Source organism: Pinus tabuliformis, chromosome 2_2 (assembly GCF_031772625.1).
Source record: "Pinus tabuliformis cultivar Carrire ecotype Pingquan chromosome 2_2, CPIR1, whole genome shotgun sequence".
In the NCBI taxonomy this organism is placed as follows: Eukaryota; Viridiplantae; Streptophyta; class Pinopsida; order Pinales; family Pinaceae; genus Pinus; species Pinus tabuliformis.
The window spans coordinates 255453153-255473554 of NC_142300.1; positions in this window are offsets into that span (position 1 = coordinate 255453153).

The window sequence follows — 20402 nt, forward strand, 5'->3', positions numbered from 1 at the left end:
ATATAAGACATTTATCCACGTGGCATTATATTATGCAAAGATTCCAATAATACCTTCAAGTTATGGTCCAATCAAATGTTTTTTTTTAATAATATTGAAAAATAGATATCTATTTTTCAGATTTAAACATTATAATCTACATTGGTAAATGCTAAAATAATAGTGCTCAATAAAAAAATCACTTACTAGAGTCATACCTTCACAAGAACTAATAATGAGTTTTTTAACAATATTTAAATTTAATTAACAAGCAAATAAAAACTTTATAGGTAAAATAAACTTAAAATATAACAAGATTCTTAACCATGGATATTCACCCCCACTTTACCATGAATATTAACTTGTTAATAGGTTTTATTGCAATACCATGGGCCAATACCATGACTGATCAATCTTAAATACCCAAAAACCATAATTCATTTCACAATAAAAAATTAAAATGTAAAATATATTATCCATTACATATATTATTGATTACACAGAGTGGAAATTCTTAATCATATGGAGGGGGGGACGAGAGAGAGAGATGGGGGGGAAAGATAAAGGGAGAGTAAGGAAGGAAGAAAGAGAGGAATGAAGAGAGATATAGAGAAGGAGGGGGAGAGAGGGGCGGAAGAAGAGAGAAAGGCTAAGAGAGAGAGAGAGGGAATGACAAGGGAGAGATGTAGAGAGAGTAAGTTAGAGAGGAGAAGAGTGAAGAAAGAAAGAGGGAGATAAGGGGGAGAGAGAATGAGGGAAACATATATATGGAGGGGGGAGATAGGGGGAGAGAGAGAAGGAGGGAGGGAGGGAGGGAGGGAGGGAGGGAGGGAGAGAGTGATATATTTGAAGGGCAAAGAGAGAGAGAGAGAGAGATGGGTGGTGGAGACAAATGGATATGGGAGAGAAAGGGAGAGAGAGGAAGGAAGAGAGAAAGGACCTGAGATAGAGATGGAGAGGGATGAAGCGATGGAGTTGGAGGGGGACAACGGGAGGGAAGAAAAAATACATAAATAGATAGAGGTAGTCAGTTATGGGGAGTGACAAAGACAATATAGAGAGACTATGAGGGAGGAAAGAGAGAATGAGGGAATAGAGAGAAAAGGAGAGGAGAGAGAGAGGGGCAAAGAAGGGGAAGAGAGAGAGAAGGAGACATAAAGATGGAGGGGGAAGAGAAGGGGAGAGAGAGAAGGAGATAGGGAGGGATATAGTGACATAGCTGGATGGAAGAGAGAGAGAGAGAGAGAGAGGGTAGAGACAGAGGGAGTAGAGAGAGAAAGGGATATATAGGAATTGAGAGAGATAAGGAGAGATAGAGGGAAGAAGAAATGAATAAAGAGAGAAAGGTGGAGAGAGAGAGATATAGTAACACGTTAGAGATGGATAAAGAGTGAGGGAGAGAGGAGAGTGGGAGGGAAGAGAGAGAGAAAGAGAGAGGGAAAGAGAAAGAGAGAGAGAGAGGGAGAGAGAGTGTGTATGTGTTGGGGGTGATATGGAGATACAAATAAGGAGAGACAAAGGGAGATATAGAAATAGATGGAGGGATGAGAGAAGGAAGAAGAGAGAGACATAAAGACGGAGCGAGGCATATGTGTGTGTGTGTGTGTGTGGAGAGAGAGAGAGAGAATGTGTGTTTTGTCAATGAGATAGATAGAGAGAGAGAGAGAGAGAGAAGGACATATGGAGCGAGATATAGATATAGATCATGGAGGCAGCGAGAGAGAGAGAGAGAGAGAGAGAGAGAGAGAAGGACATATGGAGCGAGATATAGATATAGATCGTGGAGGCAGCGAGAGAGAGAGAGAGAGAGAGAGAGAGAGAGAGAGAGAGAGAGAGAGAGAATAGGGGGAGGGAGATAGACAAAAATATGGAGAGGAGAGAAAGAGGGGAGAAGAAAGACATACACATATACAAATAAATATTATATAGTATAGATAATAGTGAGAATTGTTAACCATAGAAGAAGAAGTAAGGTTTTTACAAAAGGTAAACAGACTTGGATTTAGAAAGCCATGCACATTTTAGTATTTCACTAAAATAGGTGCATTGACTTCAATGTAGATGTTCATTTATGATTTTGTGTAACAAGATGAATGATGTATATTGATGCAGGAGCATTCAGCTCAACAATTTCATTACATTTTAGTTAACTTAGGCAGTCTTGTGTTTTCAACGAAGTTGGATTCCTATGTATGTAATTATTAATGTTTTGAATGATTAGAATAGGAATTAATTAAATGTTGTGAGGATATTTGTGAATGCTCTCGAATGTAGGAGAACATGAGTGATGATGAGTGATGACGAGAGAGTTGGAAATCAATTATAAGTCTTAGACTAGAAAGTGGTGTCATGATTCGTGGAATTAGAGAGGATTCTTAGGGATAACTGGAGTTAAAAGTGGACTTATAGGATATTCAGGATTTAGTTTAGAAAATTAAGGATCTGAACTAGAATTGGTTAAACAAAACCTTTTGTATAAATGTAAGCCAAAAAGTCATAGAGTCAGTTATGAGATTAGATAGTTTTGACTATAAGCCTACGGGGAGGAGAGAAAAGGCCACTGATATTGAAAATCAGGCTGAGGAAGAAATTCCTGTGTAAATATTTGTTTATTAATACAGATAACTTGATTCTGAGTTTGTATGATGTGTATTGTGTATTTGAATTATAGATTGTGTGTGTGACTAGAGTAATTCTGCATAACTTAGGTTGCAGGTGTGCAGAATCAGAGAAGGAGTAACAGAGAGGTGTTTTACAGCTTTACACACAAACAATACAGGAGGAAGCCTTTAATGTTACATCAAAGGTGAAGAAGTCATAAAGGCATGAGAAGGGATCGAGATCAAAACAAGTGAAGATCGTAAGGCGAAGGAAAATACCCAAGCACAAAGTCGAAAGTGATTACACATTAAGCACTAAAAGAATGTATCATCACACAGGAATAGGTAGCTCAATCAGATCAATGAATGAGAGAAAGGGAGAATGACGACTAAGATTAAGTTATGTAAATGAAATCAAGAAGATGAATGACAAAGATTAAGTGATAACCCTTTATTAAGACAACTTCTTTAAAGTTTCGTATTGAGAATGTGGTGGGTATTCACAAGGGATATGTAGTCTCTCGCACACCCTAAAGGTGTTAAGTGGTCTTTCAAAATTTAACGTGATTCCATTTAGTAGCTGACACATAGCACCTAGTGGAGAGATAAAACCACTTTTCTCGCGTGCACACATTCTGATATCGGTCGTGCAAATATATGCACGAGATTGCATGATAGTCGTTGGATCAAGCGGGATTGATCAACGGTGGAGATCAACAAAGCTTGTTGGAGATCAGGTGATGCAACTGCCATTGGATCAAACAGAGCAGATCAATGGTGGAGATCCGCTAAGAGAGTTAGCGATCGGGTTAACAAAGATTTAATGCACAAAGGAGAGCATTGATAAATGTGAAAAAGGTTTGAAGAATGGCAGAAAAGGAAAGGTTTAATTATGTTTATGAGATATTTCTATTATACAGGAATTATAATAGAAATAAGTGAAATCAATGGATTATGGTTTAAGTTTGGGTTAAACTAAAACCAGAGTAAAAGGGGTATAATTAATATGCACGGGTAATAAGAATTAACCTAAGATTATGAAAGTTCTGCTCAAAGGTTTATTAAAGTCTAAACATGGGATATTTAGAAGAATATATTTCCGCTTAAGGACTTAAACTCTGATAAAGTGGGTTTTCATCAGATGTTGTATTTCCACATAGAGTTTAATTAAGGAGCCTTAACCTTGATTAATTGAAGTTTTTACCGTGTACGGAATCTTTGGAATTCCTAGGACACAAATTGTGTGACATGAAATTGTATTTGCATACTGCGGGTATATGTAGCTTAGGTGGCATCATTATGGTGTTTGTAGTTTTGGCTGGCATCATTCAGTATCAGAGTAGAACAAGGAAATTCTGCATGAAAGAATTCTTTGAGAGAACTATGTTCTAAGAGTTATGTTTGAAGGTGTGTATGCAAGTGAAAGGAGATCAGATTTTAAATCTGACAAACAGTAGGCACATAGATTTAAAGTGTAGTAGAATTTGCAAATGCAAAGGAAAAAGAGAACAATCCATTCAAAGTGGAAGTGAATGGTAGAACAAGATCATGTAGAGGTCTTGAAGGTGAGAAGATTGCAGCAACCTAGAGCATGGAGTGCTCATATGGTTCCAGAGGAAAGAACTAGAGAGATGCCAAAAGACTGAGCTTAGAGGAGAGAAGCTTAGTGAGGCATGTGTAACAAGAAGGAGATTTGTTACTGTAGAGGTATTGTTGCAACTCACAGGAAGATAATAAAGGAAATTCCACAGAGGATGTGGGTAAAATTGCTAAGGAATGAAGAAAGCTGGTAAGAATTTCTGAGTGAAAGAAGAGGTGGTCAGAACCTAGTATTTCATTGTCATTGAAATACAAGAGGACAATTGTGTTCTTAAAAGGTACAGATGAGTTGAGGCCTAGAAGGAGCAAAGAGAAGTTCTCAAAGAGGTTCGAGAGAATAGAGAACCAAGTTCTTTCCAAAAGACCAAGTACAGAGGAAATCTTGGTGAGGTAAGAGGCAACAGGGAGAACTTGCTATTGCAGAGGCTTTAATGAAGCTCATAGTGAGTGAGTGAGGAACTCATGAAGATAGAGAAGAAGATGGTTGTTGATAGTCATAACAGAGATAACAAAGGTTCTAAGGAAGACCACAATAGAAGAAAAATGAAGAAGGAGGATGCCAAGGCAAATGGAAAGAGAATGAGTCAAGAGGAGCGTGACAAGGAGATTGCAGAGTTAAAAGAACAACTCAATGTATTAAGGAGGATACCAGAGGAAGACCAAAGACAAGGTTAGGTCTTGAGGAAAAAGGCAATGAAGTGGTCTATGTTACATAGAAGGCTACAACAAAAGCAAGTGAAGTGGCTGGTGGAAAAACTTAGAGAAACTTAGTTGGAAATAGAAGTTTCCATTTGTGATGCAGAACAGGGTGAAGTTTTGGGTAAAGATGAAGACTGGAGATCGGTAGAAAATCTTATGAATTATTGTGAGAATTCAAGACAGCAAGAAGACTTGAAGACTAGAACATCAAGTGAGACCAAAAGGTTACATGATTTTAAATCTGATAATTTGTGAATGTTTGCAGGTGAAACATGTCAAAAAGGACAATTTGTTGATATTGTCATAAAAGAAGAAGAAGACAGGCAGAATCTAAATTCTGTTCGGAAAGAAGATGAGATATATAGGTCTCACGTAAATACCCATACACAGTTGGGAACAAGTCTTACTTTTCAACATATTGCAAGGACTGAAAGCAGAGGAAGCTTGACTCATGATGATGGCCAAAAGCAGGAAGAAGTAGGGGAGGATATCAAGCAACCAAGTGAAGGATTTGAGAGATTGAAGAGAAGACCATCAAAACTTTTCTAAGTCATGTAGAGGGCTTGGAATAATAGGAGGACTTGGTGATTGAATCATCAAATGAGATCATGAGGTCTTGTTGTTTTAAAACTGACAAGTTGTGTGTGAATTCAGGTATTGCAGAAGACAAACCATCCTATGGAACTGTATTGAGTGAAGTTGAAAGTTGCCAAACAAAGTATGATGATGATTTCCTTTCAAATGAAGATCAAGTTGAGTTATTACAGCAGAAGGAGTTCATAAATTCCTTGCATAGGGAAGGAAATATCTTTAATAGAGATTAGACAGTTATACCTTATGATAAGGAATTTATTATGGATAAGGACAAAGAGAAATAGATTCTCTTAAATGGCCAAAGGAAGAGTGATGGACAAACATCTACAACTATCACAAAGATGGAGGATTAGAATTTTATTATGATTGAGAATGAAGAATTAGTGTCACCAAGAAATTATACTTGTGATAAAGAAGAAGATAGTGAGGATTGTACAGAGCTTTTAGGAGAAATCCCAAGTGAGATATAAAATTTATGGCATGAGTTAAGTATTTTGGAGAAAAGGCTAGAAAACCAATCTCGAGAATCCTTTAGAGAATTCTTTAAACAGGTTGAATCAGCATACTGATGTGCTGATAAAAGAGGAAAAATTAGAGCAGCATACTGAGATGGCGCCAGAGAAGGAAGAGGCACTGAGGCCTTATATTTTTAATTCTAATAATTGTTTTATGATTACAAGATTTGTTGAAAATGAGACAGACATGTCTCAAGTTGAAGAGTCAGTTTTAGAACTGAAGAAGACTGGAAGTTGCCAGGACAGACACGTTGATAAGGAAAAAAGAAAGCATGAACATACCATGATTGAAGAAGTTAAACTGATTTTTAGAGTCAGTCAAGGAAGTGAAGGAAAATTACTGAGGGTTGTCAAAGAAGAGGAAAGAGAGTATGATGGAATTGAAAAACAACATAGTGATGTATTTGAGAGGAATCAAGTACAAAGGAAATTGGGGGACAATTTACCTTTTGAAAGTAAATTTCCATATATTGAATAGAGATTGTTTGGAAAGCAACAAGAGGGTAAGGATGAAAGGGTGGTAGCAAGGATCCAACAACTTCAAGGAAAAGACAGTAAAAAATAGTTTGAAGATGAGTGGACAGAGTACAACAACGAGTGGAACAGTAATTATCAATCAAAAGATAAATTGGACATAGAGATTGAAAGAATAATAAGATTGATGATGAAGGAGCCTCAGAAGAAAGAAGTAGTAGGAAGACCAAGGAGTGGCAGAAAGAGAAAGACAACAACAGAATGTGACAACATAGCTAGTGGAGCAAAATAAGATAAAGTCTAGAAACTTGGAGAACAACAACAAACAACACCAGCAACCAAAACAAAATCACAAAACAAAGTATGGGATCCAGGAAGACAACGGTTAGAAGCACATGATCAGAAGATCATGATTATTTCAACCTTGGGAATCTAATGTAGGAGCATTCAGCTCAACAATTTCATTACATTTTAGTTAACTTAGGGGGCGTTGTGTTTTCAAGGAAGTTGGATTCCAATGTATGTAATTATTATTGTTTTGAGTGGTTAGAATAGGAATTAATTAGAAGTTGTGACGATATTTGTATATTCTCTCGAATGTAGGAGAACATGAGTGATGATAAGTGGTGATGAGTGATGACGAGAGAGCTAGAAATCAATTATAAGCCTTAGAATAGAAAGTGGTGTCATGATCCATGGAACTAGAGAGCATTCTTAGGGATCACTGGAGTTAAAAGTGGACTTAGAGGATATTCAAGATTTAGTTCAGCAGATTAAGGATCTGAACTAGAATTGGTTAAATAGAACCTTTTATATAAATGTGAGCCAAAAAGACATAGAGTCAATTAGTTAGAGTGAGATTAGATAGGTTTCACTGTAAGCCTATGGGCAGGAGAGAAAAGGCCACTCATATTGAAAATCATGCCGAGAAAGAAATTCTTGTGTAAATATTTGTTTATTAATACAGATAACTCGATTCTGAGTTTGTATGATGTGTACTGTGTATTTGAATTATATATTGTGTGTGTGACTAGAGTAATTCTATGTAACTTAGGTTGGAGGTGTGCAGAATCAGAGAAGGAGTAACAAAGAGGAGTGTTATCGCTTTACACACATAAAGTATAGGAGGAAGCCTTTAATGTTACAGTAAAGGTGAATAAGGCATAAAGGTGCGAGAAGAGATCAAGATCAAAACAAGTGAAGATCATAACGCGAAGGTAAATACACAGGCAGAAAGCCGAATGTGCGATTACATAGTAAGAGGCAAAAGAACGTATCAGTGCACAGGAACCGTTAGATCAGTCAGATCAATGGATGAGAGAAAGGGAGATATACGACTAAGATTAACTCATGTAAATGAAGTCAAAAAGATGAATGGCAGAGATTAAGCGATAACCCTTTATTAAGCCAAGTTATTTAAAGTTTCGTATTGAACATGTGGGCGGTATTCGCAAGGGACAAGTAGTTTCTCGTGTACCCTAATGGTGGTAAGCGCTCTTTCAAAATTTCACACAATTCCATTTAGCGGTCAACACGTAGCACTTGGTGGAGAGAGAAAACCACTTTTCTCATGTGCCCTCATTCCGATATCAGGCGTGCAAATATCTATGCGAGATTGTGCAATAGCCATTGGATCAAGCAGGATTGATCAATGGTGGAGATCAACCAAGATTGTTGGCGATCGTGTGACTCGACAGCTGTTGGATTAGACGGAGCAAATCCATGGTGGAGATCGACTAAGAGAGTTAGTGATTGGGTGACGCGATAACCGTCAGATCAAGGAACGAGATCGATGGTAGAGATTTAACGTGCTAAGGAGAGCATTGATAAATGTGCAAAAGGTTTGAAGAATGGAAGAAAGGTAAGGTTTAAGTATGTTTATGAGATATTTCTGTTATATGGGAATTATAATAGAAATAAGCGGAATCAATGGATTATTGTTTAAGTTTGGGTTAAACTAAAACCACAGTAAAAGCGGTATGGTTAATATGCGTGGGTAATAAGAGTTAACCTAATATTATGAAGGTTCTTCTCAAAGGTTTAATAAAGTCTAAACTTGGGACAGTTAGAAGAATATATTTCTGCTTAAGGACTTAAACTTTGATAAAGTGGGTTTTCATCAGATGTTGTATTTCCACATAGAGTTTAATTAAGGAGCCTTAACCTTGATTAATTGAAGGTTTTACTAAGTATGGAATCTTTGGAATCCTGGGACACACATAGTGTGACATGCAATTGTATTTGCATACTTTGGGTATATGCGGCTTAGGCAGCATCATTATGGTGTTTACAGCTTACGATGGCATCATATATTAATTTCAAAGTAACTAAATTAATATTGTGTATCAATTTTAGTGTAAGAACAAAAAATTATTAACGAAGTGTACTAATTTATGTGTTATAGTAATTCAACCATAAATAAAATACATGAATTTTCATATTAAATAAAATGTTTACTTACCTAAAAGGTTTTCTTTGTGAAACTATAAACTATTTATAATTTGAATACGTTCTTCTTATTCCCATTTTCCATCATTCAACATTGTTAGTCACTTTGTATTGAAAAAAACTAATAAAAAAAAATACTATTGAAACTTTCTTGGGGTTTAACACTCCATAAGTCCACGGGGGTTTCACCGACAAAGGAATACCATACCATGTGCGTTCATATTGGGGCATAAGAAATGAGGAAAAAATGAAATAATATATTGATCATATAATAGGGGGAAAGGGTTTTTATATGTTTTATAGCAATGTGTGTATTACAAGTTATTTGTTATACAATACATTGATCACACAGATGCAAAATCCAAGGGAGTCAGAGAAATAGAGGTTTAGGAGTATTCTGGGAGTATCAAGAGTGGGAGGGAAAAAGAAAAAAATTTGGTAATATTAGGTCCATAGTAGCCTAAGATTCAAACCTATGGTCCTAGTATTGACATGCAAATCATGGTAATGTTAAATTCTTAAAGTAAAAGGATGGTAATGTTAAATTCTCCTTTATCTTTCATTTTCATCCTTTTACTTAAATTTTTAACATTACCATGAAATGACTCAAGATGTTTGAGAGTGGTTCCAACCTCATTAGATTTCACATGGACAAAATAATTTTAGATCTCACTCAAAATCCAAAATACTTATTAATTTTTCAGGATTTTAGGATTGGGGGGATTGCAATGTTTCCATTGGATTTTGTCATGTACTAGTGTATTGAACTTGTATTTTATCAAGAGAACCAAGCCCTTTACGTACCTTGAAGTTAGTGACATTGGTTTTCAAGCTCCTCTATTATGACCCTACTAAAAATGTACATGTCACTCAAACAAAATCTTGACTTGACATGCTACGTTTTTCTATCTTATGTTAATGCTTAGAGGGTGATATTAATGATAAAGATCCCAAGATAGGTAATAATTTTAATGATATGTATGTATCTATTGTAGAATTGTTCTTTTGGATGCTATAGGCCATCCAGAGCCTATTTGTTGATGTATTTTTAGTTCATAGATGGATTGCACTCGATGTTCTTTTAGTTATGTTCACCCTTACATGCTATATAAATGATAACTTGTAAATTATGGACCTGTGGTTGATGAAGATTATAACTACTAGATGAATGATGTTATATGGTTTAATCCATGTTTTATATTTTTTTATAATAAATTCATCATTCTACATGATTTTTTTTTACGTATATCCATCAAAATATATCTGATATAAAATTCACTTCAAAATCGCTCCCAACCTAGGGGCTTTTGAAAATCTCACTCCTTGCAATTGTTTCCACTCCCGCTTCCACTCTCATTTCCTACTTCCACTCCCACTCCCAAGCAACCTTGCTCCAGAACAAACATGCATCACATTAATATTTTTCACTTGTTTCTCAACTAGTGATCTTCCCAATGATGGGGTAGTATAGAAGACAACATATATGGCACCTTCACCCTTTCCCTACATTAATGATGAATAGTTTGAGTGAAAGTGAAGGACACAATGATACCAACTATTGCTTGGTAGATGGAACATGCATGCCATAGGAGATAGTGAAATATATTTTTTGTGGAAGAGGGTGTGTGCATGCTAAGGGTATGCATGTCACACCTTTAGTTAATTCCATTTTAGACATTGTTTCAAATTTAGCAATTTTAGTTTTGGATAGAGTATTTCTTTTGTTATTTTTAGCATGCATTATCTATTATTACTAAGAGGGTACAGATCCTTCATCAATTAGAATACTTATGCATGAGAAAATCCCATCTTAGGTAGAGGACATAGATCTCAAGGGATGGATGCATTCTTGCATGCTCCAGGTCATCGTTTGATGGAGACATAGTTACTTGGCACTCTTACAATGCAACTACAGTGCACTACATGATCAGATTAGGCGATAAGACTAAGATTTTTCATGTGTCCATATTCATTGTACTTTATCTTCCCTTCCAATTCTGTAAGTGAGATGAAGGGTTCACCATTGTATTCGTTATTGAGGTTTTTCTCTGAATTGTTGTAGTGTATCATTTTCAGTATTAAATAGTAGACATATGCAATTGAGAGTTCAAAACCATGAATTTTCCATTCAAATTTTCCATAATATGTATTAATAAATAAACCAACTTATATTTGCCTTTTTTTTATTGAAACTTTCAAGTTTTCAACTACCTAGTATTTAGGTTATTCTTTCTAGGTGCAAAATCTTCCTACCATTGTTAATGAAAATATAGGGATATAAATATAAAGCAGTATAAAAAATGTTAATGAAAAAAATGGATACCTACAACATCTAGTGAAAGTAGGGGCTTTTTAAATTGGGAAGGTGTATTGTGTTCATATTGGTAGGGGGTTAAATAAAGTGATTTTTAGAGGTATTTTCTAATATGTATTCAAATTAAGGGTATTTTTTAGTATGCCATGAACACACGTGATATGTTAGAGGTTCATTCAATGAAGCCCCTGTGCATAAGTCACAGTGATTAACATAGGATAAATTTACTATTAGTATTGGAGAGAAAAAGAAACAAGTTATGTTGTTCACTACAATAGATCGAATTAAAGATTTCAATGGCTTATGATTTCAACTGCCTTTTTCATGTGATCGATATTGAAAGATGGCGAAACTAATAGGTGTGACATTAAGAACAACAGAAGGAAATATTTTTGTAATGACCACAATGAAGACTATTTGTAATTGAATACATTCTTGCTATTCAAATTTTTTATCATTCAAGACGGGTACATTCTCACATTCAAAAATTGTATTTCATCATCACGTTATTAACACTCTCTATATCTCAAATAACTAAGGTAGATGAGTAAATTTAGAATTATAATGATGAGATTAATATTAGATATATTTAGCATATTTCAAATTATCAAAATAATTAAATTTTTAATAAATTTTGTATGGATGCACACAAATGAAAAAACCGAGAACCATATTAATCGTAGATCTATCAAACACCAAAAGAGATCAAATCTCTTGAGGTGCAAACATTTCCTCAAGTCTTACACTCAAAAAAAGATTTATACCTCAAAACATTTAATCACTCTTGATAGTTGATAGATCCAAGGTTAACATGGGTCTAGTTAATCAAACTTTCGTTATTTTTGAATTCATATTCCTAATCCCTTACTATTATAGATTCATAAATTTATAATTTATATGTGATTGTTATAAGAATATTTTAATAGATTGGATCTACTATTTAAACTTTGATACGATCATGTATACAAAATCCTTTGTGTTCTCTACTTGTATATATTTTTTATTTAGTATATTGAAATCTTAATTTTTTAAATTATCATCATTATCATTTTGATTTGCCCTCAAAATTTAAAATCACATATTTTTTACTTTAAATTTTTTTCATTAACTAGGGATTGAAAACTTGTTTAGGGACAAGTCGAAAAAAATGAAAATCTCTGGTACAAGATCATTCAAAAATTGGTTGTGCAAAATGTGTAGCAATTGTTTTAGACAAAAATGCCAAAAATCATATCATGATCTATTGGGTGATAATGGATTTTGCATTAAGTCATGCATTTTTCACATGAACAAAGAGTTGATATTATTGAGGCTATTGGTGACTTTAGAATCTTATTTAGTATTATTTTTACTTCTATATTTTAAACTTATTTTAAAACTAAACTTGAGAATTGTGTTTAGTAATATTTTTATTATTTATCAATTTAGACTTTAAAGTTTAAACGTCAAACTAAACTAATAATTTTTAAGAATCATTTGAAGCTTTGGACCTTAACTCATTTAAATATTTGGACTTTGGAATATATGTAGACTTGATAATGATCAAATAGCGAATTTTCAAATTACAAAGATAATTATTAATTAAACAATATTTATAACATTTTGTGAAAAAGGATCGATTCAAAGATTCAACTTAAATTTCAGGTTGTATATTTAGTTCTATAATTATTAATATAAATTTCATATTTTTTAATATTTTAATGTTTATTGCAATAATGTATTAATTATTCATCATTTATAATAAATTTTAAAATAATAATACTAGCACAATCATATTTATATTAATTTAAATGTGGTTGATAAATGCAAATAGGTATATATCTACCAATAGCAATATTATTAGTAATATAATATAATACTAACAATATTATATAATAATTAATAAACATAAATTAATCAATAACAATTTAAAATAATTTTCGAAATAAGTAATAGCAACATAAGAAAACATTATAAAAAAATAAATAAATACAATCTAATTTATTAAATAAAGAGTAACAAAAAGGAAATGTAAACTTTGAAAGGGAACTATAAACTCAAAACAGGAAATCTGGCCAAAAACCCCCAAAAAAACATCAAAACAGTCTTAAAAACGAAAAGTGTGTACACTAGAACGATGGTTTTTTTTTAAGGGTCAATTTTGAACATGTTTTAAAAATGGTAGTGAAAACGAAATTTTAGTGCAAAAAATCCCCTGAAAACGAAAAGCGTTGATACCAGAATGACAATTTTTCTTTTTAGGGTCAATTTTCAACATTTTTAAAAAATGCCAGTAAAACCAAATTTTTATGTGCAAAAAAAAAGTTGCTTATGAGGAAAAAAACACACTAATGTTTTTGGTAGAATAACATTTTTCTTTCCTAAGTGTAAATTCAACATGTTTTAGTAATGACCATAAAGATAAAATAATGGGATTGAAATACAAAAAATTCTATTATTTTTCATCCATGTTGTTAAACATATAATAACATCACACTAAAGATTGCTAAAATTCTAATTGTTTTCAACCATAACATTAAAGATACAAAAAAATGGAATTTTTTCAACCATAAAATTAAAAAACCATGACATTATGAACAAATTACATGACTAAATTAATCAAAATGTCATTATTTGAATATTGAATGAAACATACATTATATCTCTAATTTAATGTTGCCTTATAGATATTCTAAACAATAAAAATCATCATAATTAAGATATATAATCCAACAACGTAAAAATGACTCATAACTTCTGATTTAACACCATATGGAAATCAAAATATTTATTTCAAGATATGATGCAAACATCAGCTATATAAACTGTCTTAGACAACTATTCAAAATCACTCATATTTTCTTGCACACCATTAGAATTCACATCTTCAGATGAATGACTGGATGCAAATGAAGATGTTCCATATTCTTCTCTTTCATCAACTAGTGCCCCATCTGAGTTCATACATGCCCACCATTTCAAGTTTCAAAATTCTTTTGGATCTATGACTGGTTTCAACAGACTCCCATCTCAACACTGTTCCTTCTGGTAACAACCTTTTCAAAATCTTTATCGTCTTGAAGCGAAGAGTTCCTCTCTTTGTTAAATTGAATTCATAAAAAAGTATGTCAACATCCTCCAATTTTAAGAGTTCTATGTAGCGGTGATTTATATTTATACCCTTTCTTTTTCTCTTTCCACCAATTTTTTTGTCAACTACCATCTCTAGCTTATACACACCATTGAATGGGTGTGTATTTGTGGCATACCAATGTACTTCAACACCTGTAACATCCTAATTTTTTGTGAAGATAGTTATAACCTTAGCAACCCAGAATGGATAGTCATTGGGATCTCCATCTACTAGCACTGAGATCATGCAACCATCCTTAATATCCTCTACTGAACCCCTGTAAAGGTCTTCCATGGCTTCACGTTGTGCACAAGATCTTCTAGAACCAATATACATCTCTCTTTCCTCTGCCTGTGAAGAATTAATAATACCTTGAGATTATTGTTGTTCAACAATGTTTATTTCCTCATGTTCATTTGACACATTTTGTGGCCAAATAAATGGATTTTTCAATGGCATATCTTCATTTATTGTTGCCGAAATGATATCACTTTGATTATTGAAAAATGACTCCCACCAAACTAAATGAGCAATGTCAAAGTACTCATATGTATATATAATACATTTTTTAATTTCTTCTAGGCAATCAGAATAATTTAGATCTCTATTCTATCAGCGTGCATTATGAACTTCACCAACTAATTGTAATAACAATATTTTTGGTGCAAATATTGGATGATTGGAATGAACTTCAAAAAATCCAAATCTGATGACTGTACCCATTCTGTAGTAGTTGAATATCTCATGCCCCATATTAGTGTTTTCCCATCAATTTTTTTGGTACAAAATTGATGTTGGAAGCTAGTGTCATTAATTTGTTCAATGCATTTCTCCTCACCTTGTGATCCTAGAATAAATCTTCGCATGTCAATAGTTTCTTCCAACACATCAAAAGTAGGCTCTGGCATGTAGGATTCTTAATACATTCAATTAATGATGGCAAGCTCCCAACATCCTTCCTCCTCAATGTGACTGAAAAACGACTGAACATCTAATCAATATGGTCATGAGTGTTCCCAAAAATAAGAAATCCAACCTTTACCTTTTGAAAAATTCTCAATTCAACAAGCATGTTTAGATATCCAAAAACAACCTGATTTTTGTTTTCACGGCAAGTGTTGTCCAATTGTAGATACAAAACTTCAAGAATATTACCAGACCAATGAGAAAGCACATCATGAATTATGGTTATTGTCATATTTGCATAATTATGAATATTTGGTGCTATGAAGTACACCCTTGGTAACATTTTCCCATTGACGACCATACAACCAACCAAGTGATACTGAATAAAATCTTCCTCCTGTAAATTTTTAGGTGTGCAAACAAAATGTGGTAAAAATGTTTTCTTCTGGTCCATACCATTAATTATCAAACCCAAATATTTATTCGATTATCATAACACTTCTTTATATGATTGTACAACTTTTTGTTTCACTTTTTTGTTGTTCGTGATGCTCCTGAATTTCTTTGACAATTGAATCTACACAACATAAAAGAAATCCATTAAGAAATATGTTTTCATAGTTGATGACTATACAATTTTAAAAGTTAAATTTATGAATGCTTACCTCTTTCTAACCCTTCACATTTGTCCCTTTTTTATTTAAGAGAAGAACATGTACTACAAATCCCCATCCTTGTTAACTTAGGAATACAGACATTGTTGAATTCTTTCTTCCATACCTTCACAAAATATTGATATGTAATAAATCAACCATGTCCCTCAAAACCTTCTGCATATTCTTTGTATAAGTTGTAGATTTCTCGTCTTGAAAAATTATCTAGAATATGTATTGTCTCTCTATTTGGCATACACTATCCATTCTTTGAAAATAAATCTTTCATCCATGATATTGCAGTATTTGATAATGGCCCAAACTGTCATTTATGACGTACTTCTAAATAAAATATGGGATCCTTTTCCAAATTTTCTTAGATTCTTGAGAGACGAAAATTACCCATCAAATGAAACATTGTGAAAGACTTTCTACCAATAAATAAAGACCCAATATGATAATCATAACCTAACAATGTAGATTGCATGCACCCCACTAAATATGAATTTTGCATGCTTTTATTCATTGACGAATATCTCTTCCTTTTCTCTAATGCAAATTTCAAATCGATATGTTTCAAGCAATATTTTTGACAACCTTCACTTGAAATGAGAGCACTGATAGTACCTCTTCTCGTTAGATATTCTACTCTACCCCTTGTATAACTAGAAAATCTTGGATTGATATGAAAAGGTTTGCTCCTACTCCTCGATACAATATTTCTTGGCAACATCTCAATCATTGGATCGTCGTTTGTATAAGAATTTCCATCATCATTCTGAGGAATGTTATCCACACTATGATCAGTTGTGCTTTTCAAATACTGACTTGGAAGATATTCTTCATCTTCCCCTTCTTCAGTGCTACTTTCATAGTCCTTAGAATTGGGACTAAATGGAAAATTTGACTCGATGTTTATTGGATATTTTTCCTCGTGTGCATTGTCAGTGTTGCTCTCATAGTCCACAGAATTAGGACTATGTTGAAAATTTGATTGTTTACTTAATGAAAATGCTACATCATGTCCTTTGTCACTACTACTCTCATAGTCCTTAGGATTAGGGCTAAGTGCTTCATCTTGTCCTTCACCACTACTGCTTTCATAGTCCATAGGATTAGGAATAAGAGGACACCGTGACACTCCATTCTTTTGAAATTTTTCGTCATGCTCTTCATCACTGCTACTCTCATAGTCCATATGATTAGGACTAAGTGGACACCGTGTCACTCCATTCTTTTGAAATTCGTCATCATTCTCTTCATCACTGTTGCTCTCTTAGTCCATTGGATTAGGACTAAGAGGACACCATGACACTCCATTCTTTTGAAATTTTTCGTCATGCTCTTCATCACTACTGCTCTCATAGCCCATAGGATTAGGACAAAGTGGACACTGTGACACTTCATTCTTTTGAAATTTTTCATCACTGCTACTTTCATAGTCCATAGGATTAGGACTAAGTCGACACTATGACACTCTATTCAGTTGAAATTCTTCATCACGACTGCTCTCATAGTCCATAGGATTAGGACTTAGAGGACATCATGATACTCCATTCTTTTGAAATTTTTCATCATGCTCTTCATCGCTGCTGCTCTCATAGTCCATAGGATTAGGACTAAGTGGACACCATGACACTCCATTCTTTTGAAATTCATCATCATGCTCTTCATCACTACTACACTCATAGTCGATAGGATTACGACTAAGAGGACACTGTGACACTCCATTCTTTTGAAATTTTTCATCATGCTCTTCATCATTGCTGCTCTCATAGTCCATAGGATTAGGACTAAGTGGATTCCGTGACACTCCATTCTTTCGAAATCCGTAATCATGCTCTTCATCACTGCTGCTCTCATAGTCCATATGATTAGGACTAAGTGCACACCGTGACACTCCATTATTTTGAAATTCGTCATCATGCTCTTCATCACTGCTGCTCTCATAGTCCATAGGATTAGGACTAAGTGGACATCATGACACTCCATTCTTTTGAAATTATTCATCATGCTACTCATCATTGTTGCTCTCATAATCCTTAGGATTAGGACTAAGTTGAAACCATGACTCTTTATTTATTTGAAATTCTTCATCCCGTCTTTCATCAGTGTTGCTCTCATAGTCCTTAGGATTAGGACTAAGTGGAAGAATTGACTCTCTATTCATAGTGGAAGAATTTCGTTATATTCATCAATATGAAATGAGTTGTTACACGACGAAGATGTTGATGCTTCACAAAGTGAAAATTGACTATCAGAAGAATCCATCCCTTTCAAATAGAAGAGGTTGAATGATACAAATGCAAACTCTCCTAATGATATTATATAGCTTAAAGAATGAAAATTTCCCTCCAAAAATTTTCCAAAAATTTTCCCTCCAAAAATTTCCTTTCATGTATTTCCCTCCATTATTTTATTCTACAATTTATTGAAAATTTTTAACAATTTTTTTTTTTTATGAAATAAATCTTTAAATTTAAAATTGTAAACTAAATCTTTTACCTAAATTAATTTAATAGTTAGACTATATAATATTTACTAGACAAATGAATGTTTTTTTAATTTTTATAATACCTTCTAAAGCAAATTAATCCCACATTCACCATGTTGTAAAACAATTCCATAATATTTGATTTTTGATAGTTTCCTATATTGCCATAACAAAATTAACATGTTAATTTTTTTAAAAAACAAATTAATCCCACATTAATTGTATGATAAAACATTTCCGTAATTTCACCTATATAATAAATTTCATTGTCACTATTACTCACATCACATCAAGGTTTCCTGAGGTTCGTTAAAAGACTTGGAACAAATTTGTGGACCAGATACATTTCTATCAACAACATATTCAACAAAGTATTCTCCAATTTGAAAGGTTAGTTAATCTTTCTGCTTTACAAATTCTAAAATTAAATAAGTTTAATGAAGTTTAAATTTTTTTTTTTAAATTAAAAATGTTTGTGGGCCAAATTTACCCACTACGTCCGCAGTGGGCATGGTGAGCCCGGTAATTCTCATGGTGGCCAAACGGGCCTATGTGTTATGGGTGGTGGGGCTGGCTACCTAGCACCTCGCCCCACCTCGGTGGCCCAATGACCCGTGGGGGTGGAGGGGCTATTCCAGGAATCGCCCCGCCACCCTGTGGTTGTTTGGCCACCAAGGTGGGGCGGGGGGTTGCGGCCAGCGCTTGCCTCACCGCGATGGCCCAACAGCTCGCAAGGGTGGCAAGGCAGCCCCCCACACCACCCTGGCGGCCATTGAAATCACCCCAGCACCCCCGCAGGCCATTGGGTTATTGGCGCGTAGCCGGCTAGTTACTCACCCCACCCAGGCCGCCTAATAACCAGGTCGTTGGGTCACGGCGGTGGGGCAGGCACTGGTCGCCGCCCCCCCGCCCCACCCTAGCAGCCGTTGGAATTGCCCCACCACCCTGTGGGCCGTTGGGCCGCTGAGGTGGGGCGGGGGCTGGCCGCAGCCCCCCGCCCCACCCCGGTGGCCATTGGAATCACCCTACCACCCTCACAGGTCGTTGGGCTGCCAGGGTGGGGTGGCAGGGTGCAGCCAGTGCTTGCCCCGCCCCGGTGGCCCAACATCCCGTGGGGGTGGCAGGCCGATCAACCGCAACCCCCGCCCCACCCCGGTGGCCCAACAACCGGCGGGGTTGGTGGGTCGATTCTGAGAATTGGTCCGCCACCCCGGCGGGTCATTGGGCTGTTGGGGTGGGGTGGGGCTAGGTTCAGGGGGGAGTTGTTGGGCCGTCGGGCGGGCTATGGGGGCCAGACCCGATGGATGGCTTGGTTGGCCAACTAATTTTCAGTATTCGGCAATAGGGCGATGTATTTTTTTAATTGTTATGGTTTACAAAATTAATTGTCATTTATTGTTTTCATTGTTAATTTAAGTTATTATTTTTTGTGATTTACTGATTTCTATGTGTCTTTTTTTCAAGAAAATGGCATCAAAGAAGATTTCTGTGAATCTTTCTGGACCAAAGACTCTTAAATATAGATCTTCAAAAAAAATTGTTGAACGAACCCCACCTGAGCTGAGGGCTACAAATCTTTCAAGTGCCTCAAATGATAAGAAGATGATTTCATACTAGAAGAAATCAAAAGAAGTGAAACTTTCAACAAATGTCTGGTATGTGAGAGAAAGACAAAGCCAAAATATGCAGATATATCTATATGTTGATATACCTAACGATAATGGAATTTATGAGTTGATGGGAAATGTCATAGACATGTGTTCGATATCGGATAGTGAATTTGTTTACATACTTACAAAACCACCCAAGTCACAAGAAAGGATTAAATACCAGTTATCATATTCATTGTATGACACAAGAGAGGTATCTACAAAGTTGTTTAAACAAATCATAAATGAGATGACACAAAATATCGTAAGTATTGTTATTTATATTTATATTTTGCTTTCTTGTAATTGTCTCACTATATTTTTATAACTTTGTTTTTACTGACATATGATGTTTTTTTTGGCAGA